The following is a 20029-nucleotide window of genomic DNA, read 5'->3' as shown; positions in this document are numbered from 1 at the left end:
ATTCCACCTGCTGCATTTCTGAGACATATCCCCACATGGCCTGCTTCTCTCCACCTCCTCTAAAATAAGCCAAAACCAGGTTTATTATTCATTCATTTGAAAGGTAGAGAAACAGAAACAGAGGCAGAATGAGGGAGGGAGGGAAAGGGGGAGGGAGCATGGAAGAGGGAGATGGGGAGGAAAGGAGGGAGAGAGGGTGGGAGAGAGAGAAAGAAAAGAGAGGAGGGGAGGGGAGGGGAGGAGAGTGGAGGGGAGGAGAGGGGAGAGGAGGGGAAGAGAGGAGAGGAGAAGAGAGGAGAGAGGAGAGGAGGAGATGAAATCTTCCATCTGCTGGTTCATTCCCCAGATGGCCACAACAGGCAGACTTAGGCCAGGAACTCCATTCAGGTATCCCACGTGGGTGGCAGGGGCCCAAGTACTTGGCCTATCTTCTGCCTTCCCATGTCGGTAGCAAGGAGCTGGAACAGCTACATAGTAGATGGGATTCAAACTGGTACTCTGATACGGAATTCCAGTGCTGGAAGCAGTGTCTTAATCAGCTGAACCACAATGCTGTCCCCATACCATTACCTTTAACATAAACCACTATGATAACCTGCTAATTGATCTCCTTGCCTACACTACCATGTCATTGTAACCTGGTCAGAGTGATCATTTTAAAACTTAGATCATGTCATTCTCTAGTCTAAGGATGTTTCCACATCTATCCTAGAGTAGGCAGGTGAGACCTCTAGGTGCTGTGTGCCTCCACCTGCCTGCTCAACAATGCCCAAGGCATACAAAGTTCTGCTTCCTGACCATGCCAGGCTCACCCTAGATGCGTAGCTTTTGCAACCACTCCCCACTCTGCCTGGAAAACTCAGCTTCAGAGTTTCTCAGGCTTACACAGTGTCATTCAGTTATCAGCTGAAACATTATCCTTTTGATGAGGGATCCTCTGACCTCTCTATGCAAATCCATCTGCTCCTGTCCACATACCTTTATCATGCTCCCTGATCTGATTTCCTTTGCCTGGTTGAGATGATAATGATGATGATGATGATGATGATGATGTGTGTGTATGTGTTTTTCCCAGGAGTAAACTCTTTGAAGGCCTGGGCCTGATCTGGCTTGTTCACTACTTTACAAAGATCAGTACGTATTTATTGAATAAAGAACATCATTTGTTCATATGCCAACAAAGTGCTAACAGAGGAGGTAAGACTGAACTTAGATGATAATGCTGGGACCCTAATACTACAGTCATTGGGAAAGTAAGGGAGAAAGAACAAAGGTGATGAGAACTTCCAGAGAGAACGAGGAATTCTACTGTCTAGTGTTTGTTGAGTGAGCATTAGTCATGAGAACCACGTAATTTACAGGTGAGCCAATCAGTCATGGAGCTGCCTCATGGAGCTTGTATTGCAGCATTTTAGGACAGGACAGGGGCAAGCAAAATTGTTTCTGTAAAGGGTCAGATAGTAAATATGTTAGGCTTTGCAGGCCATATGGTGTGTCCCACAAACATTCTGGCATTGTAATGTGAAAGTGGCCAGAGATAATATGCAAAATTGTCTCCAACAAGGACAAAGTTCACCTTGGCATGTGGGTCACAACTGGACAACCCCTTGGATAAAGTCATCTTTTTTTAAAAAAAGAAAGTATTTATTCATTTTTGAAAGTCAGAGTCATAGAGAGAAAGGGAGAAACAAAAGGAGAGAGATTGAGATCTTCCATCTACTGGTTCACTCCCCAGATAGCCACAATGGCTAGTGCTGGGCCAGAGCTAAGCCAGCAGCCAGAAGCTTCACCCAAGTCTCCCATGTCAGGGGGCAGGGGCCCAAATACTGGGGCCATCTTCTATTGCTTTTTCCAGGCCATTAGCAGGGAGCTGGATCAGAAGTAGAGTAGTTGGGACATGACCCGACACCCATAAGGGATGCTGGAGATGCAGGTGGTCGTTCTACCCACTGTGCCACATCTTTTGTAGGACATTCTTTAGGCCCATTATACAGAGAAGTAGGCTTTGAATCATAAGAAGCATAAGGCCCTTGTGCAGAAAACACAGATTTATAATTTATCCTACAACTTCTCTAAATCTCTCAGAAGATGGTGAGTAGACCTGGAGCTGTCAATCTGAGGTTCTTGTTGGTCTTCTGTTTTGATCTTTCACCTTCATCAACCAGCTTTTCTAAGATAATCTCACAAGTACATGGAGCTGCATATACTTAAACTGAAAAAGAGTAACTCAAAATGGCTAATGGCTGACTTTTCCTTATTCTGTGGCTAGAAAGGGATAGAATGGTGATTATTGATTGGTTGTGTGCTCTAAGGTTAAGCCAATTGCTTGGCATCACCATGACTTGCATTAGTGAAGACAGCTACTTCGAAGCTTGAGGGCCTCCATGAAACACTTGCCATTTAGCTGTTTGTTTATTAGCTTTTATGTAAGAAAGGATTTCCAAACAGAAGATGGCATTGTTGTGAACCATTCTTGATGTGGGGTGCTTTTGGAAAGAACCACTTAATCAGAGAAGTACATATTGTTAAGGGAAGAGAGTGTTGTTCTGGACAGGCACCAAGAACCAGGTTCCAGAGAGCTAGGGCCAACAGAATCAAGCCTTCATAGGCATAAACCATTTCTGGGCTTTCACCATGGGTTGCCTTTGTGTTTTTTGCCTGGTTTCCAGGGAGCCTTCAATTAGACAATTGAACTGGGATGATTTATCCTTGTGCTACATTAGCTCCGTTACCATTAACATAAATGCATCTTTAGTTACGAGGCAGGCATAGAAGACATGTATGACTTCTCTGCCTCACACCATCATGTTTTGTTTTTTTTTTCAAAATAGTAGTTTCAAGACTTCCAAAATATGCTGAAGTCATTAATCTGGCTTGATAAAAGACCTAGAGACATTAATCTGAGCACACTGAATTAACCTTGCTCCCCTATCGAGGAATCCTCAAGTCAGTGCCTTTTCCCACACAACCAGCTCTCCACTGCCTTTTCCTGCATCTCCATTTCAAGCTGCCCCAAAGTGGATGACATGGATTGTGACTGCCAGGAGAGCACACTGGCTCTGTCATCCACTGATCTTCTTTCCTTAATTTAGCCCCAGGAGTTCCAGCGTGCTAGGGATTGAAGGTGTGTCTCTTCTTCAAAATTCCTGTGTTAAACTCTAATCTCCAGTTATGGCATTTGGTAGTAGGGTCTTTGAGAGGTAATGAGGGTTAGATTAACTCAGGAGAGTAGCATCTCCAGGGTGGGATTAGTGCCCCTACACAGACATGAAGGAAGCAGAGCCTTATATCTCTGTCATGTGACGAAGACGAGGAAGCCATCCACAAACTGGGAGAAGGGCCTCCACCAATATCCTGAGTATGTCTGCACTCCCATCTTGGATTTCCAGCTTCCAGAACCATGAGATGGAAACATACACTGCTTAAGTCACCCAGTATATGACATTCGGTTATAACAGCTCAATCTAAGTCACAGAGAGCTACCTAAGGATGCTATAAATTCTCCTCTAAATACTTCAGAGTGGATTAGAAACCAGATGATATATGGACTGTATTATCTATGGTGGGCCTCTTTGAAACATTATAAAGAGAATTCCTTATAGCGGACCAGAATAAAGACTCTCCCTTAAGGCCCCACACTGAATGAATGCCAACATTGGTTAAGCCATTTTCCTTCTCCCCAGGTAAAGATATTTAGGTTTTTAAAGGGAATAGTGGCACCTGCTCTTTGCACTCTGAGCACAGCCTGACCAGCACTATCACATCACCCCTGCTATGAGTCTTTAATATAGAGCCAAAGGTCTTCAAAATGTACGGGTACCACTCACTGGCAAGGAAAAGCATCTACTAGACACAAGATTAACAAGGCAGAAAGGCTATGACACCTGACAGAAGGGATGAGGCATTTCAGAAAGCTAAGTCAAAGTGCATTTCTAAGCTGAATGCATCCGTCATCCTGCTTAGCTGTGCTACTTGGTTCATAAACCAGGGATTAAGTCAATTTTCATTTCAGCTTTTTATTTTACCTTTAAGCAACCCCTAAGGTTTCCAGAAGAATTCTGTTTGACCTTTAGCTAAAGGGCAACCTCTACCAAGCTACGAATTTTTGATGGTCCCTGGGTGCTCACTTAAGACAGATTTTACTATAATTCAAGGGAAAGATAATCCCTGCCCCAAGAGTTCACAGAAGAAGGATTCCCAGTGCTCTCAGGAGATGCAAGTTATAGATTTCATCTTGCTAATGAATTTTAGTGATATTTTCATTGTGCAACACTGATCGCGGAAGTCAGCTTGGATGCACTTTTTGGATATTGAACCTAGGGCATTTGTTTGCCTCCATATGGTCCCAAATGAGGATTATCTCTGCACTCCCTTGTATTCTAGGCCTAGGAATAAAGACTCAGCCCATAGGGTAGGGAGCTGTCTGAAGCTGTCATTTACTTCCTATGTGAGGACAGTACCATTACCCATCTGCAAACCTGGTGCTGAAACCAGAGGACCTCTGTGACATCAGCACATGTGCTCTGCATCTGGCTAACATCTGGCTTTGGGGATCTCTCTCGGTAACAGAGAAGAAATGTGGAGGGGTGCAATGGATAGAGAAGTAGGCTCATCCAACTTACAGCGAACCATGTGCCTTGGAAGGTGTTTACTTCTTATGCAACCTGACCAGTCCGCTAGATCTACTTGATTCTTAAGGAAGCATATGAAAACACCCCCAACACATACTTAGTTTTCTTCACATTTTATCTACTTTGTTTTCTTCAGGAGTTATCTACTGAGTTGTGCTTATAACAAGAAAAGAGAGTTGCTCCTATCCACGGAACTGAGAACAGAGCTCCCAGTTGATATGGAAGTCAGTTCATTTTTAGCCATAGAGTCTACATCCACTAAATCACGAGAAACCCAATGCCATCTCACTCATGAATCTGAACAGCATGGTGCACATGGCGTGTTTCTAACTTCCCAAATGCTACAGGAACACATTCGACCCTGCGCTCAGTGTCTCAGCAGACTGGAGGCATGATCATGTCAGACGAAGGCTCATAGCTTTCTGCAGACAGTTCAATACATGATGCATCAGATTGGCTTCTTCCATTCTCTTTCTTATTGATCGGCACACCTCAGGCTGCTAGGTGTATTAATTAAATGATAATTTGGGGAGGAGTGCTTACACAAGGAGATAAATGTCTCACAAATAGACTCCAAGCTTACGGGCAGGAGGCATGTAGTAATTTACAAAGTGTTTATCTTTCTGGCATTTTCCCCCAGGAAAAAAATAATCATTGCTACCATCTTCTGGAAACAGACATGCTTGTTTTCTGGACGGGCTTGGAAGCAAGCCAAGACAGAGAGAGGATTGCTGGCATTTTAATACATCTGCTGCAGTACCATGGACCCTTTGACCTGCCCTAATCATGTACTGTACCTGCCCAGGAAAAGTCACCCCAAAACTTCTACCCTCAGAGAGTTGGAGTGAATCCCTGGGTGTTTGAGGCAAATGGAGCCAGTTTTATTCTGCTGATGCCTCTGATTGGCAGCCAGGCTCTGATTTCAGTCCTAGAAGTATCTCAGAGAACTTGTGTTTCTCAATTCCAATCCTCCCAATCCCTTGCCCTTGCCCACACACCTGTTACAACACATGGGTTATGCTGCTAGAAGCACTTGTCCCACCATAACCCTCCCTCTTTGTTCTCACTCGACACTTCCTAACATTCCTACCATCCTGATGGGGTTCTCAACGTAAGCCTCCACTGGCATTTGGGGTCAAATGACTCAGGAGTGGTGGGCTACTCTACGCCTTGTAGGATTTTTAGCAGGATCTTTGCTGAAGTGACTAGCACAGCCCTTCCTCTCCATTTGTGACACCATAGACAGTGCCAAATTGCCCTGAAGTTGGGGGACAAAAGAGCCTCCAGTTACAATCCAATGCCTAAGACAAGTGGGAAATGATGTGAGAAACTAAGACGCCCTGGGCCCTATACTTTATGGCACCAAAGGGAGCTTCATCATCATCATCAGCTATCATGCCTGGTTTGCAGATCTCACTTCTGAAACACAGGACTACATCAGAGACCTCAAATTGGAAGCTGGAAGGTGGACTGGAGAGGGGAGTGGGAACTGACTTGTAGACAATAATGGGTAGACTATTTGTGCTTCGCAATTAAAGCAGGTGCAATACTTCAGGCTTCTGGGCCAAAGAAAAGTTTTAAGAATGACTGAATTAACCAGACTTTTTTCTTTCCCTCCAGGGTAAATGTGCCTTGTTACCCATGTCATTGAGCAAATAATTCTGGGCAGCTATGATGGCCGTCATCCAATCAATTAATAGACTTGATAGTGTCCTCCTCCTGCTCCCTCTCACAGCCGTTCTTCTGGCTGTGACACTATCTTCTTCCCCTTGGATTCACAAAGACCACCTGCATCTCCCTTCTCCAAATCTTGCTCCTTATTGTCCAGTCCCACCTCTGCAGGTGAGTGGTCTTTCTGAAATGCAAATCAGACCATGCCTGACAGCCCTCTGCTTGCTTGCCTGCCTTTCCCCTCTTTCAGGCTAAAATCCAAACTCCTTAATAAAGCTTGCAAAGCCACACTCTGCCTTTATCACTTTATTCCTTACAACTGTTTGTTCCAACTCTACTGAATCAGGCCTGAGTCCTCCCAGGCTAGGACAGCCACCACTGCAAGTAGAGAAGCTGGTTATGGGCAGCACACAGTCATGATCTGAAAGAATGCTGACTCACACAGTCAGCACTTACCATCTACATCCCTTCTCTCTCCTCAGCTTTTGAGAGAAAATGGTTAGTTTGGTTCTCTTCTGATCTCTACACTGTACTAAGCCTTAATGGTCACTCTTTTGTGCCTGAAAAGAGCAGGTTCCAGGTTCCTACAACAGAATGCAGCTGGGATTTAATCACACAAATTTATTTTCCATTGTACTTACTGTTATGGCTATTTTCTATTTATGGTATGTTGCACTGCTTTTCTATTACAATAGCGATATAATCTTTGCTTTTTCAATGAATGGATTTGGGCAGAAAATGGAAGCTGATTTAAAGACACATAAATAATAGAATGGTTTCTAGATATCGCCAAGCTCATAATTAATATTCAATATTTGAGAGACAAGGAATTATTTGAATTTCTAACACTATGCTTTATCTCAGACTTACCCATCTCTCAACCAGGCTAAGATGGTTGAAATCACTGGATTGTTTCTTTCAATGTTTCATGTATGAGGGTACTACAAAAAATTTCTGGTGTGCTGGTGTCATAGCACAGTGTTAAGCCACTACTGTGGTGTCAGAATCTCTTATCAAAATGCCCAAGTGCTTGGGACCCTCCAACCCATGAGGGATATCCAGGTGAAGTTCCTGGATCCTGGCTTTGATCTGACCTAGAACTCATTCTTACAGCCATTTGGGGAGCAAACCAGGGGATGAAAGATCTCTTTGTCTATTTCTCTTTCTTTCTCTGTCACTCTGCCTTTCAAATACATAAAATAAATCTTTAAACATCAATTCATGGAATATAGAATGAAAAGATAGCATGCATTTTTTCATGAGCATTGTGAAATATCCTTATATTCTTTGGAGTTTGATAGGGGTGTGGCTCCTTTAAAATCTGAGTCAGTGCCCCACTTGTGTACTCCTCCAGCACCTAAAACACCACTCATGGGCTCTGTCATGGTGCCCGTGAGATCTTGGATCACATGCCTCGTGTCCAATGTGTATTTCCATAGGATCTGGCATGGAGCATGAGAGAGACAAGGCAATGGGTAGCTCTATCTTCGTTGGATGGGTGAAATGGAAGGAAGAAGGGTAGCAAGGTGACACACAATCCTTTTCAGCAGATCTGGTTCACACCAAAAGAGCAAGACAGAATGAAATGACCAATAATCTGTGTCAACAGAGATGCTAACCTGGCCCCCATCATCCCAGGTAACAGAGAGAGAAGAGCCAGTGATGGGAATCACTTGGAGTGCAGCTTCCTCTTCCCCCTTCCATTTGGATTATCAAACGTTGACTCCCATCGGCCAGTGAAACACTTGGGTGACATGGCCCAGCTGGGTCCTGGGCCTTGCTTGAGAACATGGCACAGAAACCTGTATGACATTGAACTTGCTTGTTCCTTCTCTTTCTTTCTACCTGGAGCCTTCCTTTTACAAATTTGTAGCACTTGAAGCTATGTTTCCCCAGCCATTTCTGGATTGTAACAATTCCTTTTTTCCTGCTGACAAAATCTGAAACTTAGCCTGCAGCACTCTCTTGCCATGGAGAGCACCGTGTCAGACATGTGACACATGATAAAATAGTACAGTAACGTGGAATAATGCTTTGAAAGGCTGCCAGGGAGAACACGCATGCAGAATGATTGAAATCGCCTGCAAATACAAATGGTAGCTCTGTGGCTCATCTGTAACCTCAATGTAGGAAAACTGGGAAAATTTGTCCCTCCTTTGCAATTTGCACAGCCTCCTGTTCAAAACTATGGCGATTATGCCGCTGAAAGTAACTGCCATGTTTACTCCACACTCAGTTTTTACTAATATGATCTCCCCACGTTGGCATCTGTCTTGTCAGGTGCTCTCGACACCCAAGCTGTTCCTGGGCCTGCTGTTCTGAATGCCTTAGTGGAGAAATCAAGGTGCCAAGCCCAGATGCTTTACCAGAGGGCACAGAGGTCATTTGCACATCGCTGAAAATAATATCCATTTGTTCACCTCAGAAAGAAAGGCTGCACAACTGAATGGGCTTTCATCTACCCACCACCTCTGAACAGTGACAACTCAACGAGAGTTATCAGGGTGCTGTTTCGTCTAAGTCGAGGAGCCAAAATTGTGCATTTTCTATGTGTCAGACATGTTGCCTTCTTTTAGCTAAACCTCATAACATAAAGCAAAGAGTATTTTCCTCACTCCACTGTGGAGAAAACTGAGACTCAGGATAACCGATTTGCTCAAGTTTTCACAGATAATAAATAAGTGGCCTAGGCAGGATTTAGTCCTGGGTCCCTGCATACTGAAAGCTGGAATTCTTTCCATAGTAAACCATATCAACAAAAGAGGGCCTTGCTTCTCTGAATTATAGCTGAACCTCCAGCATCTGTAGCCATTACATATTACTTGTTAGTTTTCACGTTCCTCCAGCCAGCAGAACACATGAACCAATGGGAAGTTACTCACTGGGGAAAAGTTAGTCGCCTAAATGTGAAATCTCTCATGCACTCCAGATAAAGGGGGCGCTGGTAGTGGAATTCATACTTCAAAGGTACCTGTCTCTGTGGGGAAGGTGGAGCCCCATTTTTATTTTCTATAAAGAGAACAAGAAAATCCATTCATCGACAAAGAGTAGTTCAGTGCTTCTAAGATGATGATAGTTGTGCTGTTTAGGTGTCCCTGATGGAGTGAAGCATTTTGTATGAAAGATAATATAATCCTTATGACTCAGTGATGTTTGCACTACTGTTTGCCCCACTGGGCAAAGGTGGATAATGAGGCTCAGAGCTTAGGAATCTTGCTGAGGTGAGTGAACCTGGCTGGGATTCAAATCTAGTCCTCTCTGGCTTTGAAGTCATGCTCTTGGCTGCTGTGTCACTCTGTATCCTACCAACTCTTCTTAGCTACCATCAATGTGTTGGGTAAACAAGGACATCATTTTTTCCCAGAGTAAAAATCAGAAATTCTGTTGAAGTGACAGACTGTTTTTAGAAGAGCTCTCTTTTGAGAACAAGATAGGCTGGTTCCTGCCAATCAAAGTTTGACACTGGTCCCTCTGGGCATCACCTTTCTGATCTGCAAATTGATGGCAGCAAAGATGGAGTGTGTAAGGGTCGTCCCTGCCCTAACATCCTGTAATTCTATTAACCACATCTCCCACTGTTCCTCCTGGGTTGTGACTTCTACTTGCTTATGGCCAATACAGATCTGATACATCACACGTGAGGCTTCATTCCTCTGGTGAACACTGATCATCTCAATGTTCTGCCTTGATGGAACCATTCTGACAACTCACCTGCAGTTGGCCAACCAACTCCAAAGGGTTCCTGGAAGTAGACGTGCTGTGTCTGGGACTGACACTGTCTCCCACTCACTTCCCTCACTAAGCACGGGGCTCCAGTGTTCCAGGGCTCCATCCCTGGGCCTTCATTCAGGTCTTGGCTCACTGTTGCCCCAGGGCCTATGTATCTGCTGCTCTCCTACTTAGAACACACTTCCCCCTCCTCCTCCTCCTCCTTCTGGCTTTCTTCTATCCCACCTTCAGATCCCAACTCCTGGGCCACTGGGACAGGGAAGATTTGTTTGACCCCTAAGCTTATGAATCTCCTTTGTTCAGGCTGGCCCTCTCATATAAGGAACTTCTTTCTGAACTGGTCCCTCCTTGGTCCATTGACTCAGTATCTGGCTCTTCTACAATATCCACTCATGTGTGTTAGCAGCACCCAGCCCAAGGCCCGTCTCCAAGATCCTCTCAAAACCTGCTGGTAGAACAATTGGAACACTCTCCTCTAACCTGCATCTGCTTTTCCTTTGTGATGATGTTCCAGGTGAAATGCTGACCCATCTGACTCCTCACACTGCCATACAAAACTGGAAGACAGGAAGTTGCTTTAGTGTGGTTCTGAGGCTAGCTCGCCTTACAGTCCGCCAAGCAATGTCTCAGAGCCATGTTCCTGGCTGCCTAAATTTGTATGTTTTCCCCCATCTCCAAACAGCTAGTAATCTTTGCAGATCAATGCCTGAGACCAAAAAGACTTATGAATGTTAAGAAGATTATGCACATAAATGTACCAGCTATGACAGCCACGCTAAGAAGAATAGGAATATTGCACCCAGCTCTAGTTTATCAACCTTTGCCACTTACAAAATTCACAGCCAATTTAATTAAAAATATAACAGCTCTGAAAGCTGCTAAAATGACTGCGACAACAATCAATCATTTTGTAATAGTGTTGAAGATCCATTAGGGACATTGTACTGGATGCCAACTTTTTTTTAAGGCTAGATAGTCAGGGCATTTCATTCTGCACAATTAATGTCACCGCATTTAAAATATTGACTATCTATAAAGAAGAAAATACCAAACATCTTTCTAACCCACATTTTTTATGGTCAAAACTTGTTTAGAAAGGTGCTTTGAATTTATTTGTTATAAGCTACACATTTCACATTCAGAAAATTAAAATGGTTTCTACTGACTAACTCATTTAATCATTTAGTTGATTTAATGAAAAACACTATGCATTTTTCTCTTCTCAGTTGCTAAGATTAATACTTTCTGTTCATTAGCAATCAAATATTGCAGGAAGGCTTACATGTTATTTTCACTAAATGCATTGCCTTTTATTTAAAAAAATTCTAATAGAATTTAAATGGCATCTTTTAAGTCACTTGGAAATTTTCCTCCTAATAACTCATTTGGTCTTATGGAAAACACATTGCTAGCCTGTGACACTGAGACATTTACCTTGAATTTCTGCTCCAGTCCTTTTGTGGGGATATGTGTATATGGAGGAGAGAGAGCCAAGACTTCAGAAAAACTGTGAATCTAGCTTCCAGGGCTCCTCATTCATTAGTACATCAGCAACATTGTAGCATCCCTTGTATTCTGTTAAGAAGGGCACTTTGATTTATTAATGGGATTTTACAAGCTATCTGGGAATATGAACCCATTTAAAATGTTAACTAGAAGCATCTGGCTTTTATTTCATAAATAATGGAAGGGAGCCACAATGTAAGAGTTAATCTTGCAAACATGACCTCCCTTGCCTGTCACTCACAGAGCTTACTTCGGGCAATGCTTCTGCATCACAGCACTGCCGGTTGTAGCTGGACTCAGCTGTTATCCACTGCTGTTTTCAGGAGTCTATCAGTGAGCAGGGAAATTCTTCTCCCCTGGAAACGCCTAGGAGGGCAAATTCTAACACAGAATCTTTTTATGACCAGATTGGTTACCAAATAGTATAATCAATTTAAATTATTGGATAACAGAGTCAGTACTTTCACAGCAACATCTCCAGATTGTCCTTCCTTCCACACCCAAAAAAAAAATTTTTTTTTTTACCTTTAAATGGTTTATCAGAGGAAACAAGATGATAGTGTTGTAGATACTGTGGTTTAAGGACAAAAGGCAGAAAAACCAAAAGCAAGCACTGAGCCAGGCAGAGTAAGAGGGTAAGGACAAATGTGTCATTTGGGCAGTACGGGAATAATGCATTTTAAGATGGCATTTAGTGAGTCAGCCATCTAAGTAAAGATCAGATGGTTTCCCCAACTCTTATTCCCTACCTCAAGGTGTTCCTTGCTTTTCTTGCCAATGTATGTAAATGAGTTCATCTGTCTTCCTCATGGTATTTTTGCATCATCTGCTGGTTTTGGGAGAGGGAAAGTCAATCTCCTTTGCCATTTTATAGTTTGGAGAACTGGAACGCAAGACACTGGTGTTATGTAACCCCAGCATAGTGATCCCTTTTTAAGCACTCATAAAAAGGGGAATTCTTTTATCATTTGTAGAATTGTTTATGTTTCTCTCCTCTGTGCACAGTAAAATCCCTGAGATCCCCAAAAGTACCTGCCTCGTTTATCACTACAATCAATCCCAGCACTAAGTTCTATGGTTAGTAGGGGCTCAGTAACATTTTTGAATGAATGGATATTATTTTCTGAGGTCATTCCTATTGGAGTATTAGCAAAACATGACTCAATTCCGGTCACTCTCCTGGACTCTTACTGAATTTCTATTCACCCTTCAAGACTCTCCTCCAACCTCAGAACATTTCCAACATCTCCCAACTTCACCTCAGCTCCATCAGTGTTTTGGACTTAGCTCTCCATGCACTCAGATCTTCTTCCCTTTTTAGAATCCTTCTTTTAAGTAGGGAACTAGCCTGTTCTTCATACTTTTGAATGGGGTTGATTCCATTTCTAACTGGTCTGGAGATGTATTCAGGATCCAGATCGGGCCTCTTGGAGAACTCCACCCTTCTGACCATAGTTGTTTTTGTTGTTTTTTTGTTTTGTTTTGTTTTGTTTTGAACACTGAGTCTGTAACTCAAGTTTGCCCATAGCGTTCTTTGCAAAGCTTTTCTAAGTACTCCTGAGTCAAACAATCTCCCCACCGTAAGCTAGTAGGATATGAGCCTCAAGCTGTTGCTGTTCACATTAAATTTCTTGAGGAGAGGAAAGAAATAGACACAAAGCCCCTAATGATATTGCTTGTGCCCCTAGACCCAGCTATGCCTGAATCAGACATGCTGTTGGACTTGTATAAACTCTTCCCTTCCCCTTCTCTTAAGCCAGTTTGTACTGTGTTTCTGCCCCTTGCAAAGGACCCCTTAATTTCCCTTTGTCACAGTCTATTAAAGACAGGCTTCTTGAGAGTTTAGGTGATTCATCCCCTTGGCTAAGCACAGGCCTTGCTCTTGGGGAAAGCTTGCTGAACAAGTGAAAAGCCCAATTCTAGAGCAAGAATGCTTCCACAGGGCCAAATATTTGGGGCGGGGAGGGGTAACGTTATCCACATGGGCTATTCCTTTGCTATCTTTTGGATCAAGCTCTTTTAGAAGGAATGGATCATATAGGCATTTGGGAAGTGCAGGTGCCAAAGTCAACTGGAAGAGAGAGAACAGCACTCAGCCAGGCAGCAGGGACCTTAGAATAAGACAGTGGGAGCTGTGCCACCACAAAGGGGCCTCGTATTTCTCCATCTTTACAATGACTAAGTCTGATTCATCATTAGAGTGCTTTTGTGGCAAATGGAATGAGCAATCTCTCATGCTTGCTTTGGAACTGCTGAATTGTTAGTAAGCTCCTTAGAGCTTTCCTTCCTCTTTGAACTTCATGGATGGTTTTGGCCACAGAACAGGCAAACTAAACCATCCCAGTATGAGCTGATAATTGAAGGCCACTCAAAGCCTGCCTAGAAGAGAGGATTTTCCCCTTTGGGGAGAACAGATGGTGCCGACTTTGATTTTCCAATCTAAAGCTTGGCCTTATCTGGCAAAATAATGGAAGGAAACATGATGTTCCAACCTGTTTGCAAGGTGAGAGTTACAAGAAAACCTTCACTACAACCCAAAACTAGTGAAAACCCGGACTAGTGCTCAGTCTAGGAATCACCAGAGCTGAGTTTCCATCCTAGATTTGTCAGGATGACCTGGAAGAGATAACATCTCTGAGTGTCAGGGCTCTGGTGCAGAAAACAGGACTATGCCACTCCTTGCAGAGACTTTCTGAGAAGTAAAGAAATGACTGAGGTTAAATGCCCACCAAGAACTTGGGACATAGTGAGAATGGGGTGTACATGAGTTGTTGTCATGGTAAAAGCAGTCATTGTAACGTCAAGTCTGTACACCAACCTCAGTGTCTAATTAGGTCTGAATCAACATCTCCCGCGTATGTGTCCATCTGCCATCATTTTTCTGTGTGCTGTTAGCATGATGCTCATGCTAAATTCTCCTTCCTTTTATTCAGAGGCCACTTATACTTTGGGGGGGGGTGTCACAAACCTCCTTGAAAATCTTATGAAGTCTGGGTGAGGGGCCCCTCTCTTGAGCTCCTGATGCACCCTGTGCTGTGCATGTGCCCTGACCCTGTCACATGTCTGTGCTGCCTTGTGACCACCACTTATGGTTTCTTGAGTCTTCCTATTAGAATAGAGGACAGGGACTGTACCTGACCAGACCGCTGCTTTCCTTCCCTAGATAAGCTCATGGCTTGGCAGAGAACAGGAATTTGATTTTCACTGAATGGACAAACAAAAATCACAGAGCCTTCCACTAAAGCTTGAAAAAATCTACTATGCTCAAACTTTTGTATCTGATTTCAGGGTCTCTCTGGGACTCCAGGTGCACTGGAGAAATCTACATGCCAGAAAGAATGTGCAAGTCAAGGGGCAACCTCAACTAACGAGGGACAGGTTTGGTGTTAATCATGAAGGGAACCATTGTCCGGGTCCCTCATTGTACCAAATGTAACAAGGAGAGCTAAGCTTTGTCCAGGCTTTACTGTGGCTAACAGTCAAGAGAACGTGAGCCTCCTGCCCTCCCAAGAAGAGGCTCATCAAATCAGCCACTCTGCCTTACTGCTTCCCCACGCCATGACCCCAGAAGCTCAGCCCTTCCAAGAATTCAATGAAGATTTCCTTCCAAGCCCCTCCAGGGGATAACTGAAGGAAAGCAGCAATTATGTGACTTTGGTCAAATGGGCACACACACTTGTGTACGATATAGGTGATCTCCATCTTCTAAAATCTACAGAGTGAAGGGCTTGCCCTATTGCCTCATGTGACAGCCAAGAAATCATTCCTATTTTTTCATTAATGGGAGTTTGATCTTGCAACGGAAAAGACCTGGTGTTTGAGAGCCAGCCAGGTGAGGGCAAGAATTCTGGTTTTCTCCTCGCTGAGGGTCAGTCAGGCTGTTAGCGCAGGTCTTGTCTGTGCAGCATTGCTGAGGGTAGCATGCATAAAGCCACTAAGTTTCCCAAGCGCATTTCACATGAACATGAACCCATGGGGAGCTTCATTCCAGGGCACACAGTGGAAGAACCCATTCAACCCAGTACTCCACATGTGGGATATCACCCAGGTGACTAGCCAGAGATTTACTTTTTTAAATAGACCCTTACCCTTCTTGTCATAGCTGATGCTTTACTGCATAAAATCCCACATGGTTTTTAGAGAAATAGGACATGATCTGAGGACATCTGTAATGCTCTGGAACATACCATTGTCAGAAGCTGACTTACACTAAATGACAGACCCCAGCTTCCCTTCAAACATCCTGCACTGAATCTTTCCATTACAGCACCCAAACGGCTCCATTGGAGATGGCATCAGAGTGAATTAAAAACGCAGCAGCCCATTAACACAACCACAACTCAGTTTCAGATACACTCATGTTCTTATTAACGGTACTCATGCTGCTTCAGACATATGAATGGGGTTTCCCCCACTGTACTTCATAAATTCAAGGCATCATTGGTCTTCGATTAGAAAGGGTAGCCACCATGCAGCAAACTCTAGGCACTGTGCAGGTGCTTTATATACGTGGCCTCCTTCAGTCCTCTCGGCACTGCCATGAGGCACTGTTATCTTCCATGTCAGTTAGCAGAGCATGTAGGGCAAACCAGTGACTTGGTTTGTATACCCTTTAGCATGCACTCACCAGTTTTATTTATAGTATCTTATCTAATCCCACCAAATCCTTGGACCCAACTACTTAAACTATCACTGTTGGCTTCCAGAGTCTGCCTTAGCAGGAAGTTGCACTCAGGAGCCAGAGCTGCAGATTGAATCCAGGCACTCTGCAATGGGAACTAGATATCCCAGTGGGTTTGTTAACTGATAGACCACATAACCATCCTAAAGCCACCCTTTCTCATCAGGTCTATCACCATGCTACAAGCTGGGGGCATCCCCTATCTTAATCCTTACACAATCAAACCTACCCTCACTCTACTGTTTTGGCCTGTTTTTATTCCCATACCCTTTATGATTATGGCCTTATTTTATATTAAAATAATAAGGCTGGCACCACGGCTCACTAGGCTAATTCTCCACCTTTTGGTGCTGGCACACCAGGTTCTAGTCCCGGTCGGGGCGCCGGATTCTGTCCCGGTTGCCCCTCTTCCAGGCCAGCTCTCTGCTGTGGCCCGGGAGTGCAGTGGAGGATGGCCCAAGTGCTTGGGCCCTGCACCCTATGGGAGACCAGGAGAAGCACCTGGCTCCTGGCTCCTGCCATCGGATCAGCGCGGTGTGCCGGCCGCAGCGCGCCGGCCGCGTCGGCCAGTGGAGGGTGAACCAATGGCAAAGGAAGACCTTTCTCTCTGTCTCTCTCTCTCTCACTGTCCACTCTGCCTGTCAAAAAAAAAAAAAAAAAAGAACGAAAGAAAATAATAAGACATGTTATCACTGTGACTCTTTTTCACAGTACTAAAAATGTGTTGCACACTCACTGAGTGCGAGATGCTGTGCAAAATACGTCACATTGCATTCTCTCCGTCCTCTGGGGCTGGTACTGTTATTACACCATTTTGCAGCTTAGGAAACTGGGAGACCAGGGCTGAGTTCCCAGACCCAGCTTCAGCTCACCTGCCGGCTCTACCATAGCAGGTGTTTGGGGTATGAAGCAATGGATGGGAGCCTGTCCTTTTTGGAAAGCATGCTGCTCGGTGCTGGTGGAACACACAGCCACGTTTCTATCCCTTTTGTCTCCACCAGAATCTCCAGTGGGAACCCTACCTCGTGGTTCTAACCTGGTCCTGAGATAGGCTTCACAGCTTCAGGGGAGAGGCAAAGACAAGGAGCTCTACCTTCTGACTTTTTGAGAGTAGAAGTGTGCATTTGCCGCAAGGCACTCTCATTTGCCTTTAAGAAAAAATCTACCTCGTGATTAGACAGATATCACCCAAGAGCAAGACACGGTGACTGCACCCTGTGAGCCACACATATTGTGTTAGTTCATTCTTTAACATCCTCTAATGAGTGCCAAATAAGATAAAACCCAAACACCTTACCCTGGCTCTGCTTGCTCTGGGTTACTCTACCTGCCCCCTCGTCACACAGATCTTCCTCTAGCCCAGCCCCTTCCACAGGCTCCTCCTTTGCCTGCGATGCTCTTTTTCCAAGTTTCTCATGGCAGCTCCCTCTTCTGTTGGGTCTCAGCTCAAATGTCAGTCTTCAAGAGCTTCCTCTTGACCTCCTACAGCACTGCAACTCTCTATCCAATTCCTTTCTCATACTATCATTTGCTAGCTGAAATTACCTTATGTATGAATACACTTCCTGCATCTTTCCCAGGGTAGAACTGTCTCACTCTTTGCTCAATATCCTGTGACTACCACACAGAAAGCGCTTGATCAGTGTTTGTGTTAGGAACGAATGAAAGACCTGCAAAAGATCAATAGTCCTGGGCTCAGGAGCTATACATGGTTTTAAAACAATTATGTAGAAGGCAGACATAGAGGAAGAGGAGGAGGAAGAAGATGAAGATGGGGAGGAGAGATACCATCCATCTTTGCATCTGCTGGTTCACTCCCCAAATGCCCACAACAGCTAGGGATAGGCCAGGCCAAAACTAGGAGACAGGCACTCAAGTGAAGTTTCCCCCACAGATGGCAGGAACTCACATACTTAGGCCATCATCTGCTATCTGACAGCCACATTAGCATGAAGCTGGAATCAGGAGCAGAGCTGGGACTTGAACCCAGGTACTCTGATATGGAATATGGGGGTCCCAAGAGGTATCCTAAATGCTATCCCAAGCTCCCATGCATAAACATTTGTATCTTCTTATTCTAATTCATTACCAGCTATGTGGCTTAATTTAGTTAGTTCCTTACTCAAAGTCTTGAGTTTTTGTCTACTAAAATATTACTGGTAATCCTCATATTCCCAATATTCCCAATCACACTTTTTTAAAAATATTTATTTATTTACTTGAGAGGCGTCATTACAGACACACAGAGAGACAGAAAGGTCTTCCATCCACTGGTTTACTCCCCAAATGGCCACAACAGCTGGAGCTGTGCCAATCTGAAGCCAGCAGCCAGGAGCTTCCTCCGGGTCTCGAGACCTGCGAGGTTGCAGGGGGCCCAAGCACTTGGGCCATCTTCCCAGGCCATCAGCAGGGAACTGGATCAGAAATGGAGCAGCCAGGAATCGAACCATCGCCCATATGGGATCTGGCACTGCAGGACAATGCTTAACCTACTAAGCCACAACACCTGCCCATCAGAGTATTTTTTTGATGAACTAATGTGACTCATCTGTGTTTTTCCACAAAAATATTTATAATCATGAGTTATCACCAGAAATGCAAAGTAGGCTTCAATTCCTTAATCAAATCAGTATTGAAGGAATTTGTCTAAAATACAGTGCTGAGATGGATTTCAAGTTTACATTGTTTTCAGTGAGAAATTTGCATCAACTGCTTAGTAATATCTGACTTGGAAGAGTGAGTTGAAGATCAGAGGTGTAGATATCACAAATTTTCTATCTGTGCCAAAGGAATTTCAAATTACTAAAAGGCAAAAATCTGTAATTCACAAACTGCTGCCTCAAGTTTTAAATGTGATACTTTTGCAAAGTGGGGTTTAATACTTTATTCGCCCCCTGCACTGTTTAAATTTATTCCACCAACTGTATTAACTTTTTGCTAAAACTAAAACAGCATCTCCATAGATCACATAATATAATTGTATCATTGCTAAAATTCCAACACTGTTTTTAGAAACCAACAGCGAAAGGCATAGGAATCAGCCTAGAAGGTAAGGGCAGGTGTGTGGGTCAGTGGTCAAGCTGCTGCTTCCTGTGTCCACATTCCATCTTCTAGTGACCAATTTGGGTCCCAACCACATCGCTTTCCATCTGACTCCTGCTAATGCGCACCCTGGGAGGTAGCAGATAATGGCTCAAATACTCAGGTCTCTATCACCGCACTAGAGACCCAGACTCAGGTCTGGGCCCCTGGCTTGGGCCTGGTCCACTCCTGGCTATTGAAGTCTTTGTAGAGTGAATTAGCAGATGGAAGATCTCTCTCCATCTAACTTGTGTGTCTATGCATGTATATGCGTCTGCCTTTACAGTAAGATGAAAATAACTAGTATTTTTAAAAAGGCAGAAAAAGTTTCTCATGTATAATATAACTCACCCACCACCAAGTATGATTTTGATATTTTATATTTCATAGACAGGAGAACAGCAAGTGCATTCAATGAAACTAGAGCATTACTTGTTTTTCCTTCTGGATGAACTAAAGATTGTTTAAGAGATGTGCAGCTCAGGGTCTCGCCTCCTTACCCCACAGTAACCAACAATGGCTCCCTCTCTGATGCTGCTGTTACATAACTTTCAAGGCATTGAGACAGATTTTAATTCATATAATAATTAGGTCAATAAAAACCATTATAACTGAGAGTGCCATTAAAAGTCCATAATGTTACCTTAATGGGAGAAAAACTAATACAATTTTGTTGGAATTTTTCCATGAAATTAATATTATAGGATTTTATTGGGTGTCTTAAATAGCT

The 20029-nt window shown here is 43.8% G+C and overlaps 2 protein-coding genes across 2 annotated transcripts in view; one reads left to right on the top strand and one right to left on the bottom strand.

The window, feature by feature from the left end:
* LOC149124337 (uncharacterized) overlaps positions 1-6271 on the top strand; it is a 605541-nt gene extending 599270 nt beyond the window's left edge. The window contains exon 4 of the transcript XR_016214266.1: positions 6252-6271. The gene's annotated coding sequence lies outside the window, so the exon portion shown is untranslated. The remainder of the gene's footprint in view (positions 1-6251) is intronic.
* Positions 1-20029, bottom strand: part of FHIT (fragile histidine triad diadenosine triphosphatase) — a 1587164-nt gene that overhangs the window by 49804 nt on the left and 1517331 nt on the right. The gene's annotated exons all lie outside the window — the stretch shown is intronic.

The sequence above is a fragment of the Oryctolagus cuniculus genome, chromosome 10 (genome assembly GCF_051225735.1).
Source record: "Oryctolagus cuniculus isolate XC-2025 breed Fujian yellow rabbit chromosome 10, ASM5122573v1, whole genome shotgun sequence".
In the NCBI taxonomy this organism is placed as follows: Eukaryota; Metazoa; Chordata; class Mammalia; order Lagomorpha; family Leporidae; genus Oryctolagus; species Oryctolagus cuniculus.
This window is presented reverse-complemented; position numbering and strand designations above follow the sequence as displayed.